This window comes from Ambystoma mexicanum, chromosome 7q, assembly GCF_040938575.1.
Source record: "Ambystoma mexicanum isolate Mex_15411 chromosome 7q, UKY_AmexF1_1, whole genome shotgun sequence".
NCBI lineage: Eukaryota > Metazoa > Chordata > Amphibia > Caudata > Ambystomatidae > Ambystoma > Ambystoma mexicanum.
This window is the reverse complement of record NC_090941.1, coordinates 405,501,166-405,518,462: the sequence shown is the minus strand read 5'-3', so window position 1 is coordinate 405,518,462 and position 17,297 is coordinate 405,501,166. Positions and strand designations below refer to the sequence as shown.

The 17,297-nt window shown below is 48.5% G+C and overlaps 1 protein-coding gene across 4 annotated transcripts in view; it reads left to right on the top strand.

Moving 5' to 3' along the window:
* TDRD3 (tudor domain containing 3) overlaps positions 1–1,860 on the top strand; it is a 1,496,528-nt gene extending 1,494,668 nt beyond the window's left edge. For all 4 annotated transcript variants that reach the window (XM_069639413.1, XM_069639412.1, XM_069639414.1 and 1 more), the window contains exon 14: positions 1,621–1,860. The gene's annotated coding sequence lies outside the window, so the exon portion shown is untranslated. The remainder of the gene's footprint in view (positions 1–1,620) is intronic.
* Positions 1,861–17,297: the final 15,437 nt, after the last annotated feature.

Sequence of the window (17,297 nt, the reverse complement as noted above, 5' to 3'; positions counted from 1 at the left end):
AGGTTCAGACGTGACTTGGGAAGGATAGGTATCCCAAGCAGAGGCCCATCACTGGATTTTAACTACCCTTTCAGCCTGACACGTTTCACTTGACGAAACGTCATCCTTTTGGTTTAGTTCTTCCCCTTGGTCCATGAAGAACGTCTCACCTTACCCTTACCCTGACCCTAGACCGCATATGTGCTAAATACTAGGGTTTGGGGCATTTCAAGTCAGGAAAACCGTCTCCCCAATTACAGGCGATGGGAGGAGGGGGAGAACTACCTGTATGAAAATGGAGGTTGTCCATATATACCCCTAAACATAGGATCTTGCAGATTAGACCACGTAATGGTTAAGGGAAGGGAACCCCTTTTGTTGATGGATAGCTGCATTCTCTCAAGTGAACCAGTTCTGTTTATATTGAACCCATTTTCCCTACTTCCCTGATCGTTTTGTGTTTTTTTGAATATCACCTTTATGCCTCATTAAAGTTGTGTGTAAAAGCTGTCTGTTGCTACCATTCCTTGACATTGGCTAATGGTTTGCAATTGTTACCTTTGATGGTAATTATGAGTTTTTGGTGACAGCCAGGCTGAATAAAATGGCTGTGCTGAGAGTGTCTTTTTTTATAAGCACCAGAGTTAAGTTGACATGTGCCACTATATGTCCGCATTCTACGTTTGTCCGTGTCAGATGCTTCCAGAAGCAGAGGGACTTTTCCCATCTTGAAAGTCCTGCCATGGTGCGCTTGCATTTGTGAAATGCAGTTCTCTACTTATGAGTAGTTAAGCTATGCGCGATTTCAAGATGTTACATTCATTGCATTGTCAAATGGATTTCATGTTTATCATTCTAGTGCACGAGTGACGTCTGTGTGCTAAAAAACGAATTTTACCCGATTAAGCTGATCTGTTTTCTACATTGTTTAAACCCAGCTTGACGATGATATTGCTTTCTTAAATCTGTGTGTGTTATAGTATAATTGCCGTGAGATACCAGATCAACATTTGCTTCGCGAGAGAGGGAATGTCTCCTACTGCTGTATTGATCTCGTAGATGATACTGGAAGACGCATGGCGCATAATTGTATTCTTTTCAGCGAGTCAAGCTAATGGTTCAATGCACACTTTTCGCGAGCGAATGTGCTCATTTCCGGACTCATTATAACTACCTAATTTAATAGTAATCGGAAGTAGCTGTGAGACACCACCCTCTATCTGTTGATATCGTTCCCAATGCTTAGTCTGCGTTTGGCGAGACTTAGCATAAGTCTGCGTTTGGAAGCAGGCGCTGATAATGCAGTCTGTACATTACTGGGCATCGACGCAATCTCCTGGTAGTGTGTTGCAGTGCCCTGCGCCCAGGCTTTGTCGATGAGTCTTCAGCTCTGCAGCTATTGGTTTAGTCAGCAGGAGTCGGGCTGCTAATGGATCTACATCGACCTGCCTATGTTTTTTCCATCTACCCCACACAGTGTATTGCCAACGAGCAAGAAACATACTTTTCCGTATAATTAAAAATGCTCCTTCACTCCTATCGGAGCTTTATAAAATACATTAATTTCCTCGGATGAAACTAGCATGTTGTTCAACTACATGAAATGTTCTTTTCTAACTTTCTAACTTTTTTCTTAAACAGGTGGTGCTAGGGGAGAAATCACTGCTAGAACTTTGGCTAAGCAAGTTTACACGAGGGAACGTGGATTTTGCCATGGAATTTATTTGCATCTTTAGGGTGTGAAGAACCGAGCGAGCAGGAGGAGTATGAAGATGAACAGTCCCCAAAAGACTTTGTAGATGTCCCTAAAAATTGAAGCAAAATTATTTTTTCATTTCAATGAAATCTTAATGTAATCATTAAAACCACACTTAACTATTACTCCCTTTTGCTGCCTCCTTATTTGAATAACCTTTGTTGATCATGTTTAAATACGTTTGGTCAGGTGTTTGCGAAGGTGTGTCAAGTACACCATGTGTATCCAGCAATTACTCACTTCCAGCTGTGGGTTGTCGTCTTTATTTGGTTGCTGTGTTTGTGTGTGTGTAAATGACATGGTGCCAAGTGCCTATTACACTGTGTTCTTTACCAGCCATCACATATGAGAGTGAGTTCCATTGTGTTATTTAACGCATTACCGGTATGTTCGGAGAAATTAAAATGTACCATGCCACTTCCACACCCTTTTCTTGTACGAAAATAGAAAGAAGCAGACTTGCACGCAATCTACAACTATAAGCGCTCTGACGAACTGGCATGGTTGGGATGCTGATTGTGCTTGCTACATTACATTAATGCTTCCCTTACTTGGCTCAGTACCTTCTTTTGAGATTACCTACCACTTGACGGGATTTTGTATTAAAGCTGTATACATATGCATCCATGTATTAGGCTCCAGCTGCGTTCCTATTCAGATCAGTAGGCTGTGCAGTGATGAGCAATGTATCGGTTCCCTATTCTCTGCACTAGGAGGGGCCCAAAGAAAAGCTGTGCTGCAGATGGAAGGAGGGCGTCCAGGAGTCCCAGCTACTGGGATTATGGCCTCCCTTCTAAAATGCTATCATTAGGTGTGCCATTCATGCCCTGGATGGGAGGAGTTGATTATGGAAGAAATGGATGAATACCCTCATTCCAGCTCCGTCTTCTATACATTCAAATTCCTATTCCGATCCATACATTTGAGTTGTAACTGTGGTTGGCGGGCACTACGACCCAACGGTTTCTAAGTGTTCTGAAAGCCATTAATGATTCAAAACATGTATCGAGAAAGAGGACATGTTACATTATGAATTAATAAGAAAAGTTATATCTTTTTACTAAAAGACAAAAGATCAGAAATGTGTCTGATGGGAAAAGGAAGACTGTTTCATAGAAGAGCACCCAAACCAGTGCTAGATCTCACAAAAGCTCTGGCCTTCTGGAATTTACAACTTTAATTGCTAGCAGATCTCAAGACGTGGGGGTGCATATTGAATAGAACATGTGTTCAGATAGATCGGGGCAGAACTGTGCTGCACTCCGATTCAGATCAGAAGGCAGTGCAAGGGCATGCAATTTTTTGATTATCTGATATCTAAGCTTTGGGCATGGGGAGTGTGAGGATTCTGGGGTGGGGGATTCCTAGATACGGGGTCTGGGTATCCCACAAAGATGCTGTTATCAGGGGTACCATGCATTTCCCTATAGGGGACATTGAGTATGGCACAGATGTTACTGTTACGTCCCGCCCCCTTTCCTCCATACTGCATGGGCGTCCCTTCCAAGGGACGGGAGACAGAACCTTTTTCACCAGAAAAAACTTCTTCCCCTTTAAATTGAGAGTCGTGCGTGGGTGCGGCCTTGGGAGCATGTGCTACTCTGACTCCGCCCACCAGCGCCACTCCTCAGTCCCCCTTTCCGCATCAACAGGAACAGGCCGATTTCACCAGCGCTCCTGGGTTTGTCTCCGGCCACGTAATAGCATGCGCTCTTCCCCAAATTCTTCTTCTTCTATCTTTTTGTCTTCTCTTTGTTATTCACGTACTTGGTCCTCCGGCATCACGCTCCTCCCCAGCGCATGTGAACTTCAGCAGGCTTCAGCAGGTGTCCAGCCTGCGAGGGGCTCTTCCCTACATCTGACCCCCACGCTCTTGGCTTTCGGTGCCTTGGCCCTGGCCAAGACTGGCAAGGTTGTACCGCATGCAACGCACTGACTTCATGCGCACTGAAGAACAGGCTAACTAGGTGGAGAGAGCTCTATGAATGGTCGCCACTAGAGGAATTGAAAAACTTAGTTAAGCAGAGATCGAGGCCCAAAGGTGGACCGCTATTTTCCATTGTACCCCGTAAGGGCGACTCCTTCAGAGGAAACGCCCAAGCGGCAGGAACCTCTCGTGTTCTACTACCAGCACACGCACCAAGGCTAGTCCAGCTACTGGCCTCACGGCTGAGGGGTCGTCGGGTCCTTACGGATTAAGTTCTGAGGGACCGCAAGGTTCTTTTACCGGGTGTACACCCGAGGGGCAACGCCCTAATACCGGCTCAATGTCCGAGGGGGCGCCTGCACGCAGCACTACCGGAAACAATGCCGAGGGCAACACGCCTTCCAGGCCCAGACCTGAGGTGCAGGGTAGGCCTCATGCTCCACAACCAAGAGTTCTGGAGGAGGCCGGACCCAGGGAGCCAGGCACCATGACTTTGCACGCAGCTCGACAAAATGGCCGCCGTGCCAGAAAACATGGCTGCTCATCCGATGTCACTCCTAGGAACAGAGCAGGCGGGTGAACGAGTTTCAAGGTGAGAAACCAGGTACGTGGCCTACAGTTTATCCATCAGCAGAGTAGGATTCCCCTGCTACCTAGACAGAGTGCGCTCCAGCCCCAGCAGCCCCCAGCCACTCTGTCAACATCCCCTGCCTCCGAAGACAGGTTCTTTGAAAGGTTCCTGGCGCTGATGCGAACCCCCCGGGTGGGGGCCATCCTGCGGGAAGCTGTCAGGGACTTGCTCCCTTCAGTCACTCCATTGGCGCCCATTGTCATTCCTCCCATGGCTCCGGCACCACAGGCCCCAGTGCAGCCCCCGCTTCCCCTGCCGGCTCCTCCGATTCCGGCTCCCCTGCTTCCCACAGCACAGGTGGTTCCACACCAGCCTCCGCAGCAGCCTCTGGCTCCGGTCTCCACACCGCAGCCCACGGCGTGCAGCACTCCTCTACCCGCTCCAGACCAGCCGGACACTCTGGTGGACAAAGACGATGAGGAGGACCCTGACACGCCGACATCAACGAAGACCTTCCATGATAGGCTTGCAGGTTTGGCAGAATATTTGGGCCTTCCTCAACTGGAGGTCGAGCAGCCCGAGGAGGGGGTCTTGGCAGAAGTCCTCTCCCTACGACCCCCTAACAAAACGGGTATCCCAATGCAGAAAGATGACATGGCTCTGGCCAAGAAGGGATGGCTCAAGCCACACTCGGCCCAACCTGTCAATTGCCGCCTCGATGCCAAGTATAGACAGAAGGAAGGGGATATACTCTTGTTATCAATGCACACTCAGCCGCATTCTTCGGTGATCGCTGCAGCATCACTCTACTCTAAGCCCCAGTCATCCTCAGCCACCTCGTCCTCAGCGCTGCTAGGCAAGGAGGGGAAGATCTTGGAGGCATACGGGAAGAAGCTGTACTCTAACGCCTCCCTGCACCTGCGTCAGGCCAACGCAGAAGCCATGCTGGCAGCCGCTAACCAGAGGTTGTGGCGGGAAATAGCAGACTTCCTTCCGGAACTTCAGGTGCAGAACCAGGCACGCTTCAAAGCGGGCATAGGAAAAACCAAGCTGGTAGCGCAGGACATCATGGAGTCCACAGTGGCCCATATCAATACCTCTTGCCGGGCCATCTGCATCACCACAGACATGAGAAGGACGGCCTGGCTTGGGCCTACTAAGTTTAACCCTGACGTCCAGAATCGCATATTGGACCTTCCTTTCGAGGGTAGTGACCTCTTCCACTCTACCACAGACGAGGAATTAGATAGAAAGAACAGCTCACAGACTGCAAAGTCTTTATCCTGACGAAGGCGATACCTAAGGTGTACACCCAGTCGCATCAACGCTCTGACAAGGGGCGGGCGTTTGGTGGGTTCCGGGGATTCCAGGAACGGAGGTTGAGACAACCTGACTGCTCCCCGAGTCAGCACTGGCGCATGCAACAAAAAGGGGTGGGGGGGGCAAGGGCTTCTTCCAGTCCACCCCCTTAGCAGCAGCCTCTGACAGAAAAAAGGCATGACGCGTCCCTTTGGGTCCACGTGTCTCCAGTGGGTGGCAGGCTTGCCTCTCATGTGCATTTCTGGCACCAGAACTTTATGGACCCCTGGATCCTCTCTGTAGTATCCAAGGGGTACCACCTAGCAATACCTCCCTCTCTTCCCTATGCCCCTCCACTCCCACAGATTGGGACGGCAACTCCCAACTGTTGGCGGAGATCTGGTCACTCGTCGAGAGCCAAGCAGTGGAAGAAGTGCCAGCCTCCGAGAGAGGCTAAGGCTTCTATTCCAGGATTTTCACCATACAAAAGAAGAACCAGGCTGGCCTGAGGGTTGTGTTGGACCTATCCACCCTCAACCTCTCCCTCCCTCTTCAGAAATTCAAGATGGTTACGCCAGCACTAATTGCTGAGACACTACACAGGGGAGACTGGATGTGCTCCCTGGATCTGAAGGGCGCCTACTTACACATCCCGATTTGGCAACCTCATCACTCCTTCCTACGCTTCAGGATCATGGGCTGTCATTTCCAGTACAAGGTGCTACCCTTTGGCCTCAACTCAGCCCCCAGGGTATTTATCAGACTCATGAATGCAGTGGCAGCCCTCTTCAGGGCCCAGGGCCACCATGTCTACACGTACCTGGATGACTGACTCGTCTGGGCGAGATCCCCGGAGGGGGTTACCCACACTTCCTCCGCGCTGATGAACACTCTCCACGAACTGGGGTTCACTGTCAACATCAAGAAGTCTCAGCTGCAGCCCACACAGAGCCTCACCTTACTGGGCCTCATCTGGGATACGTGCTCTGAGAAGGTGTTTCCCTCGGAGGACAAGATTATGGCCCTCAAGAGGGCCACACCGGACTTCCTTATCAGAGCAGTGACCTCGGCCTGGTGGTACCAACACCTACTGGATATCATGGCAGTGGTCCTCCTGGCCGTGCCACACATGAGGCTGCAGATGAGGAGACTACAGCTGCACTTCGCAGCCTCATGGAATCAGGAGAGGGGCTCCCAAGCGGAGCTGCTCAGCATACCGCCCTCTCTCCACTCGGACCTCATGTGGTGGTCCAGAGACTGCAACCTGTGAACAGGCAGGCCCTTTCGGCAGCCGTTCCCGCAGGCCATCATCACTACGGACTCCTCCCTAGAGGGCTGGGGAGCCACTCTGGACAGCCACAATGTCCACAGAGTCTGGACCGGGCAGGAGCAGGAGTCACATATCAACTGGCTGGAACTAAGGGCCATTTGGCTTGCCCTCAGAGCCTTCCTTCTGCTCATTGCGGGCAAGACCATCCTTATCCAGACCAACAACTACACCAGCATGTACTATGTCAACAATCGGGGTTACCAGGCCCCCTCCGCTGTGCAGCCTAGCGGTCAGCATGTGGGAATAGGCCCTGGAAAACATCTACCTCACGTCTGTCCACCTCCTGGGGGAAGCCAACTTGGAAGTGGACAGGCTGAGCAGGCTGGGAGCGGAACGACCAGGTGCTGCAGGTGGTCTTCAACACTTGGGGCAACCCTCAGGTGGATCTATTTGCCTCCCGGAAGAACAGTAAGTCCCATCAGTTCCCGTCCTGGCAGGGGCTCGGCCCTGGCTCCCTGGGAGATGCATTGGGAAGGCATGACAGTGTATGCCTTTCCTCCCACACTCCTGATCCCCAGGGTACTCCGCAAGAGGAAGGAAGCTTGTCACCTCAGCCTCATCTTGTTAGCTCCTTGGTGGCCAGCGAGACCGTGGTTCTCAGAACTGCTCAGCCTCACGTACAGGCCCCTTGGTCACCTTTGGGTCCAGCACCTCTCCACCCGTGCCTCAGTAGTTAGCCCTCGCAATGTGGTTCCTGAGCAGATCATCCTTAAGCACCTGAGCCTCCCACGGGCTAACCTGGAGATCATTCAGGGCACCAGGAGCAAGGCTACCAGGAGCCAATATAAAATCAAATGGAGCAGGTTCTGTCCCTGGGCGGACTCTAAGGAGACCAACCCCCTTTCGTGCGTGCTGGACAACGTGCTCTCCTTCTCGGCGCACCTCACGCACTCAGGCGTTCAGGTGGACACATGTCGCACCTACTTGGCAGCCATAGGGGCCTACAGAAATTCGGACGAGGAGGTCTTCTCCTCCAACCCGATTGTCAAGAAACATCTGGCGGGATTGTCCAGGCTTTACCCGCCTATCAAGAGGCCACACCCTGTGTGGGACCTCAACGTGGTGCTGGGCGCCCTAGCGCTCAAGCCATTTGAGCCTGTGGCGTCCGCGGACATCAGGCTGGTCACCATCAAGACTGCGTTGCTGGTGGGACTTACCTACGCTCGCATAATCAGCAAGATCCAGGCTCTGGTGTCCTCAGAACCTTACACCACTTTCCACAGGGACAAGGTGGTCCTGCGGACTCACCTGGCGTTCCTACCTAAGGTACCTTCCACCTTTAATCTAAACGAGGAAATAGTCTTACCTACGTTCTTAGCCGAACCCAAGGACGAGGCTCAGAGAGTCTTGCACTGTCTGGATGTCGGACGCGCTCTGAAATTCTATCTGGACAGGACCAAGGGCTTCTGCAAGTCTGATGTGATTTTTGTCACCTTCGGGGGCTCCAGACCTGGTTATCAGGCATCAAATACTTCTATTGCACGATGGATGGTTGCAGCCATCAAGGAAGCCTATGAGGAGCAGCACAAGACACTGCCAGCCAACATGCATGCTCACACGGTCAGAGCCAAGGCCATGGTCATCGCCATCCAGCGGCAGATTCTGTGGCAAGTCATAAGCAGAGCGGCTACCTGGCCACCCCCTCGGCTTTCTGTAAGCACTACTGTTTGGACGCTGACTCTAAATCAGACGTGGCCTTCGGACAGGGGGTTCTAAGGAATTTATTTGCTTAAGGAGGGTCTCCTGGGGCTACATTCAGTTGTAATAACCCATGCAGTATGGAGGAAAGGGGGCTGGACGTAAGAGAAATTATGAGTTACTCACTGTAGTGACTAACTTACTCTTAGTCCCCTTTCCTCCATGCGTCCGACCATCCTTCCCCCTAATAATACTGGTGTCATTAGGCAATGTTAATTATTGTCGACGCGTCAATGGGGACTGAGGAGTGGCGCCAGTGGGCGTAGTCAGGGACGTGCATGCTCCCAGGGCCGCACTCCTGTGCGCCTCTAAATTTAAAGGGGAATACATATTTTCTGGTGAAAACTGTTCTGTCTCCCGTCCATTGGAAGGGAAGCCCATGCATTATGGAGGAAAGGGGACTAAGGACTATTAAGTACGTTAGTCACTATGGTTAGGAACCCATAATTTATACCCCCACCTCCTTTCTCCTGCTGAGTTTGAGCACACAAGGAGGCGTTAAACATGTTGCTTACTTTCAAACTCTACAAACCTCACCAGTCATGTTCCCTGCTCTTTTGACATGCATGGACAACAGCAGAGGTTAATTGTTTGGATGACTGATTAAAGCTTTGTTCTCTCTGCCCCTTCCAATCCAGTGATATGCTCCTTTTGTCTACTGTTCCTCGGGCTTGGAAGGTTCCTTGTGACAACCCAGGGATCAACATGGTAGCCATGTGCTCCTGTAATGGGGAAAGGGGACAATTATTACCTTTATCATAAATTGTGTGTCACTTATAATTGAGAAACATTGGGTTGTGGTTTTTTTGGCCCAGACTTGGAAATATAGGTTTTAAAGGGACCACATTTTTCAAATTCTTTCCCATGCGTTAGGGCAATTCCCTTCAGAACCTAAGGAGGAGGAAGGTGAGATCCAATATAGAGAGTATTTGTTTCTTGGTACTATCAAATTCCTCCGTCATGGGGAGGAAGGATCTTGGTGAGTTATGTATCTGACATAGCTGAGGCTCCTTGTAATTCCAGCTAACATCTAGAGCAGGGGATTGCAACCTGCAGCTCCCTTGCTGTTTTGAACTACGACTCCCATGATCCCTCAACATTGACCATGCTGGTTAATGTGAATGAGGGTTGTAGTGCAAAACATCTGGAGAACCAAAGGTTTCAGGCCACTGATCTAGAGGGACATTTTGCAAAGCCTCATTAACCTACTGTCTGGCCACACATTTTTAACACCCCTGACAGGTAGGATTCATGCCTTATCTTCTCCACAAGTAACACTCCTTTCACGTTTTCTCTTCACTGACGTGCTTGTGATTTTGAAGTCTCCTGCCCAACCCCTAGGAACCTAGTAACTCAGGAACCAGCTGACTCTAAACACGTCCTCTGATCTCACCACCTCCCACCAAAATGTACCTACTGGGTATATACTCAGTACTGCTGAGAGTCATCCTCCACCTTATCCACGCATCTAGTCACCTCAGCCCCCCCCCGGCCTAACGAGCATGGTCACCACCCCACCACTCACCATGTACCTCTCTACACCGTGCAACCTTTCTGCTAGAAACTCCAAACTGCGCGCCTGACTCCCCAAAATATACGAGCCAGAGCTAGAGATACTACTCATACCAAATCACCCAATTGGCCCCAGCCCTATATCGTGGCTACCCCTTCCAACAACCGCACAGACCTACCTAAGCACAGCCAAACCAATACTACTACCAAACACAAGACTCGATCATCAACCTTCACACCTACTGCTAGTAAACTGGCCATTACACCCATAAGGGGTGCTTTAATCAATGCGTGATCCGTAGTAGCCCACGCGACAGACATTGCAGACCTCATCCTAACGGAAGAACTAGACTTCTTAGCCATCTCTGAGACCTGGCTTCATGCAGCAACTGGCCCAGCCCTTGCGCTAGCCATCCCTGAGAACTTCTCTATCCTCCGAGCAGACAGAACAGACTCCAGAGGCGGTGGCCTTGCTATAATTGCCAAAACCCACCTCAACCTTAAACCTGACGCCACTGATCACTACTGATGATGTGAATCCCTCACAGCCAAACTCACCACCTCGAACTCCCAAACCATCACCATCCACCTACTATACAGACCCCCAGGACCCCTAGGCTCCTTCGAGGAAGACCTTAACTCCATCCTCTCTAACAATCTAAAAAATACCTCCCAATGCCTTCTCTTAGGAGACTTTAACCTTGGCTACAATGACCCTAAAGACACCCAAGCGTCCTCCATTAATAACTCACTATCAGAACTAGGCTTCACCCAAAGAGTGTCTACCCCCACTCACAACAAAGGGAGAACCCTCGACTGGATAGCAGATCACAACTGTATGATCTCCATCACTCCCATCACCCCGCAACCCTGGTCAGACCACCATCTCCTCTCCTTCACACTAGTAGAGTCCAGCCCTACCGCTAATAACCCCCTAGCCACAGCCATCCCGACTAGAAGCAAGAAAAATATAACTGCGGAAAAACTCATTCCCCTCATTCTACCCACACTGAACCAACTCCCAGCCAACTCCAACCCCCACCATCTAGTTGAAATCTACAACAGCATGCGCCTAGCCCTAGATGCCATCGCACCACTAAAGCTGAGAAAACCCAAGCCGATAAAACATCTGAACACCTGGTTCACGTCCCACCTAAAAGCCCTTAGATTAGAGAAACGCAAAAAAGAACACATTTGGAGACAAGTTCCCACAGATAGCAACAAGCTGATCCTCAACAAAATAGTTTCTACCTACAAAAAAGAAATCTTCTGCGCCAAACAAGAATCTTACAACCTGAGAATACTCAATGCCAAATCAAGCACTAAAGAATTGTTTACCATATTAAAAGAGCTAGAGACACCCATCCCAGCCCCTGACACCTGTAAGAAAGACAAACAATGGTGCACTAGCATCCAGAATGCTCTTTCCAATAAAGTCTCAGGCCTCCAAATCAAAATCAACAACAAGAAAGAGACTTTATCCAACTCCAAACCCAACAACACCACCCCATGCACCGGCCCTCTCCCAACCCCCTCACTCGCTTCAGCTTCTCCAAAGTTTCCACGATGGAAGTGGAAAAAATCATACTCGGCCTCAAACCATCTAACTGCCAAGGCGACCTATGCCCACCTCAAATCATCAAAGACGCAGCCAGAGACCTATCCCCATTCATCACTAAACTCATCAACACCTCCTTCTCTTCAGGTACTATCCCCAACAACCTCAAACAATTCTGGGTCCTCCCCCTACTAAAAAAACCCTCACTCGACTCAGCAGTACCCACCAACTACAGACCCATCACCACCGTCCCCTTCCTACTAAAAATCCTCGACAAGACCGCCTATCTACAAATTCAAAAATGTTTGGAACAAAACCCCCTCCTAGGTGTCTGGCAATCAGGATTTAGACCCCAACACGGTACAGAAACCGCACTCATTGATCTCAAGGCCCAAATCGACACACTGAGAGATAATAGGAATACTGCCTTGCTGCTCCTCCTAGACCTCTCGGCAGCTTTTGGTCTCGTTGATCATAGAATCCTATGTAGCCACTTAGACTTGGCCGCCCACTTTTCCCACGAAGATATTGGCTGGATCAAATCGTTCCTGAGCAATAGATCCATGCGTGTCTTTTCCACCATTGCCTCCGCTGACCCCATCCCCATCTCATGTGGGGTCCCTCAGGGGTCATGTGTCTCCCCTACACTGTACAACGTGTTCACTAAGCCCCTGTTTGATGATCTTGACGGTCTGGGTATCACCTACACTAACTATGCTGATGATACCCAGATCCTCATCCTGCTGAAGGGAGATTACAACACCTTGGTGAACAAGGTGTACCTCATCATCCAGGCATGGATGGCCCCCCATAGTCTATGCCTGAATGATGACAAGACCGAACTCATCATCTTGGGATCAGCCACGAACCTAAACAAACTGGACCTAAACTACTCCAGCTTCACTATAGACGGCAACTCTATAAAGGTAGCCAAGGAAGTGAAAACCCTTGGCATCTATCTCGATTCAGCCCTCTCCTTCCATAAACAGGTCAGCTCTTTGGCCTCCACCACAGCCTACACATGAAATCTTATACACTCGGCCAAACCCTTCCTCTCCACCCAAAGCTTCATCACCCTAGCCAGAGCCCTCATACTATCAAAACTGTAACTCCCTCTATGTAGGTGCTAACAAACAGGTTACCAATAAAATCCAGATCCTACAGAACAATGCTCTCAGAGCAGCGCTTAGCGTCCCTAAAAGAGAACACATCTCGAATATCAGGAGAATTCACAATTGGCTCACCACTTCGGACAAAATCCTGCTCAAGGTAGCCTCCCTCACTCACAAATGCCTTAACAATGCAGCTCCCCGTTATTTAGCCGACAGAATAACTAGATACCCGCCCAACAGACACCCCAGAAATAGCAATGCTAATCTACTCGCTGTTCCCAGATTCAAGCGAACGAAAATAGGCGGAAATAGCTTCCAGGTGAAAGCAGCCCAACACTGTAACACACTACCACCCTCTGTTAGAGCACCGTAAACCTACCACCAATTTAGGCGTAACTACATCCAGTGGCTAAAGAACAAAGACCATTAACCAACACCTCTGCACTACTGCAAACTTTCTTCGTCAACCTATAACTCTATCGCAATTGTACTCCACTACCCCGTGTTACTGCATTTCCTCACTGCGTCCCTGTACAATGTAAATTATAATGTAATGCAATGTAAATAAGGTAATAATTGCAACGTTATGTAATGTAAATAATGCACAGCAATGTAACTAAGCTGAGAATATACTTGTAACGCTTGCGCTCTCATACCTTCGGGTCTGGTGCGCCATATAAATAAACAAACATAAACAAACTGTGGGCAATTCTCCCTTTTCAATGAATCATCCAATCCTTCACAATAGAGCTAACACAGGTGGGTGGCGGGGGGTGGAGGGGTCTGCTCGCTTCCATCGGGAGAGCAATGCCCTACCCAGTAGAGTTACACCACATGGCTGTATATCACAGTCCAGAGTTTGCAACTGGTGTGGGGACGCATGCTTCCGATATATTTCATACCTTTGCATTCTTCCCACCTCTCATCTTATATACATAGGACTGGGTTCAAATTAACTGGACCTTTTACTGTGCTCTTCTCTCAAATAGGGCAGCCTGCTTCCTCTGCAAATAGCACAATCATCCAGTGGGAGGGGATAGATGGGGAGTGGCGCGAGCTCATTGTTTCCTAGCCCCTGCAGACATGCCATGGTTCGCGCTAACAGTAGATTGTGCTGCATCAACTGACGGGGTGCTGGGGGGAAGACCTGCCCAGTCACTTGGTGCCCTAGCCTATGCCATCTCCTTCTGGGCAGGGCTTCACCGCATGTGCCTGGCAGCAATCCACTTCCATAGGGTGATCGACAAACCAGTGAGCAGAATGTACTTGGTATTTTTTCAGTGCAATTTTATAGTAATCCAAAAATGTTTTCCGATTATGTTTGAGAAGCAAAGTTTCACTTGCGTATGGTGAAAGTCTACAGATGGAGAAAAGTTTGTGAATGTAATACACAACACAGTCATTGATGCCAACCCCTTTTTTCTTTCATTTCCATTCTCCTTTTTGATTGAGTGGATTCTTTTTTCTGTTTTCCTATTGGTGGGGGTGATAAGCGAATAGTTTGCTTACTTTTCACGACTGTTTGGGCAGTATGCATTTACAAATGAGAGAACAACTTTTTCACTTTCAGTGTTTTTTTATCAACAGTCTTTTTTATTTGCCTGTTTTTACACCTAAGATATTCAGTCTGAATTTAAAAAAAAATAAGTTTGTCCCTCTGCCATCGTATCACTTTTAGAACAATGGTTAGCGCTCCGGTAACACACCTATTATAATACCAGTTTACCTCCAGCAGAAAACACCTCAGTGGCACTGTTTTGCTTCAGTGAAAATCCATATGGTCACTTTGTCTTTGGTGCTTTTTTACTTCTGGACTTGTAAATGGGACTGAAATATCACCATCCAAACCATATGCAAGAGCTGCAAGATGCCCATGCAACAGCAGGCATAGTGCAAATGCATGCAGTACTCTGCCCCTGGTGCAGCCATGTGTTACAGTCTCTTACTCTCTCATGGGATACGCTAGCGTAGCGTTGCCCTTTGCAGCCAGGGAAGGGCAATGTCAAAGGAAGCTAGCTGCTTGTATGCCTGTTCAGACGCGCCTTCCACTTCAACGCTATTCCCATCCCTGGTGACATTCTGAACCACTCCCGGGCACGATCTTTTCAGAATAAAACTCTACTTCCAAAGAGCCCCATCCTCCTACACCACGAAAGCAATGACATCTTTGGACATCTCCTTCATGCGCACCTATGCGACCTAACGTCCAGCCACACACCCCTAGGAATGGGCTGAACTAATTCTGACCCACAGCTGTGTGTATTCTGCATTAGTGTACAGTGTTTAATGCATACTGTTTGTCCCTATACCTGGCATTCTGGAAAGTGGTCTCTGGGTTTAGGTGTGAACTTTACTTTACTCTCGCCTTTCTTTCCCTCCTGTCCTTCTATAACCACATACAGGTCAGGTTCTGGCTGCAGGCTTTGCATTGTAGCTTTATCATTCCTTGACACCGCCTGCGCTGTTCCTCCTTTCCTCATTGCTCAGGGTTGTCCCAGATCTGTAATATAATCTATCAGTTTAGCTGTGAATGGCCTCTGTTGCCCCCTTGTTGCTAGGTGCTCTTTAAACTTCCTCCTCAAGCTTTTTTAATGATCATGTATTTTCCCGTCTAACCACTCATTCTCCTTGTCACACTTTGACCCATGGTCTATCACATTGTAATGCGTTACAAAAATGCAAATAAAATATTATATGTACATGACATACCTGAAGAAATCAGCCAAGTACTAGAGAGTCTGTTGTCCTAAAAAAAAAGCCAAGTTGGTTTTATCCTAGAAGCGTTAACTTGCAATGAGTCACTCAAGTCCCCTTCCCCTGTACCTCTTCCCTCCCAATGCAATTACTTACCTCTCTCTGTATTCCTTCCTTTTTGTGTACAGTGCACTGTTGCTTTATCATAAGGTTTGCACTACTTCTCCAGCATTGGACCTTTCATAGATTCACATGCTGTTTGAGTATTCCCCGATTTCAGGGTGGGAACCCTCTGTAAAAGTAAAGCAATTTACATTTTTCATTTGAAACCTGCTGTGCCTGTATTGCTCTATTAGTCATTTTGGGTCATATTGCACCACCTCCAATTGACCGGTCTCCACTAGCTGCACCCCCAGAGACGATCTTCATATTTTGGCAAGCGCACGTGAGCCTGGCCATAGGAGGCCAGAAGAGCCATAAACGCGGTGGGTGGAAGGGTCGCTTGAAAATCTATGAGAAAACAATCCTGGAGATCAGGAGTTACAGGTAAGTAAATTCCTTCTCCAGCATTGGATCTTTCATAAATTCATAGGTTTGAATAGATTACAAAGCAGTACACACAACATCAACAATGGGAGTGGGAGGAGGAAGCTCGCCTGAAGGAGCACTCAACTCAGAAAACACACTTATCTTGCCCAAACGGGTTGCATAGCACTGTCTGGCCGACCCTGGACTCACCAGTTGGTTCCCATCAACGCATTAAAACCTTGTGAAGGTATGTACTTCTCTCCAAGTGGCAGCCCTGCAACTATCCAGCAAGGAAACCCCAGAGAAGAAAGCCATCATAGCGGCAACACCCTGAGTATAATGGGGCCTAAGTCTGCCAGAAAAAGGCAGTATAAAATGCAGAAGGACAGCCACCATGCAATGGATGACTTTGAAAGAGCATTGCCCATGCCACTCTGACTAAAAACACAAACTGTTAGGCAGAATCCTGTGCAGTGCTCTTAGGGAACACTACACACAATTAAGACTACAAGTGGTAATACAAGTTCACCTTTGGTACAAGCCTGTACTACTATGTTAAAGTAGTAGCAGTAGCGGAGCAGCCAGGCTTATCTCAAGAGTATATGAGCAGTAGCAGAGATTACACAAAGGGACCACAATTACTGTGACTCAAGCAAATACTGACTCAAGGTTTCAAGTAAAAAAAAATGTATGTACATTTATTTTTAAACCATCTGTAAAACACGACACTTCTATAAATTCAAAACCGCACATAAAATACACTACAAACAACCAATTCTCTTGGCACAGAATAACTTAAGGTAAGTACCTTATGTTTTGGCGGACCGGTGTTGTGAAACAAAAGACGTTACCAGGGATACACATCAATCACTTTTTGACAGCTCGGTCGTATTAAAGAAACGCATATCCGCTGTAAGAAATGTTACCGGGGCAAAAACACACTTAGCACCTGGGCTAACCAGAGAGAGTTGGGGGCAAAAATCATATGCAATACTTTTGTCAAGGCAGACAGAATCAGAGAACACTCGCTTACAGAAATACAAAAGTCAATAGGCCGGAGCCAGTGTCAAGTGGAACCGGGTTCCTGTTGTCGAGGATCACACAGTCAGACAGTTCAAGATTCAACCTTGCCAGGAGTACTTGGATATTGTCTTTAGAGGAAGCAAAAGTTATAAGAAGGAGGGAAGACAAGGACAAGCCTTGGAGGAGGAGAAAAGGGATTCACCCTAGTTCCTCAAAGCAGAACACAGTACCTTATTCAATGAAGAAGCTGGTGCCACGACAGTTGTTCCTGGTGGTTTCCTGCAGACCCACGTTTCCTGGAGCTTCGGCA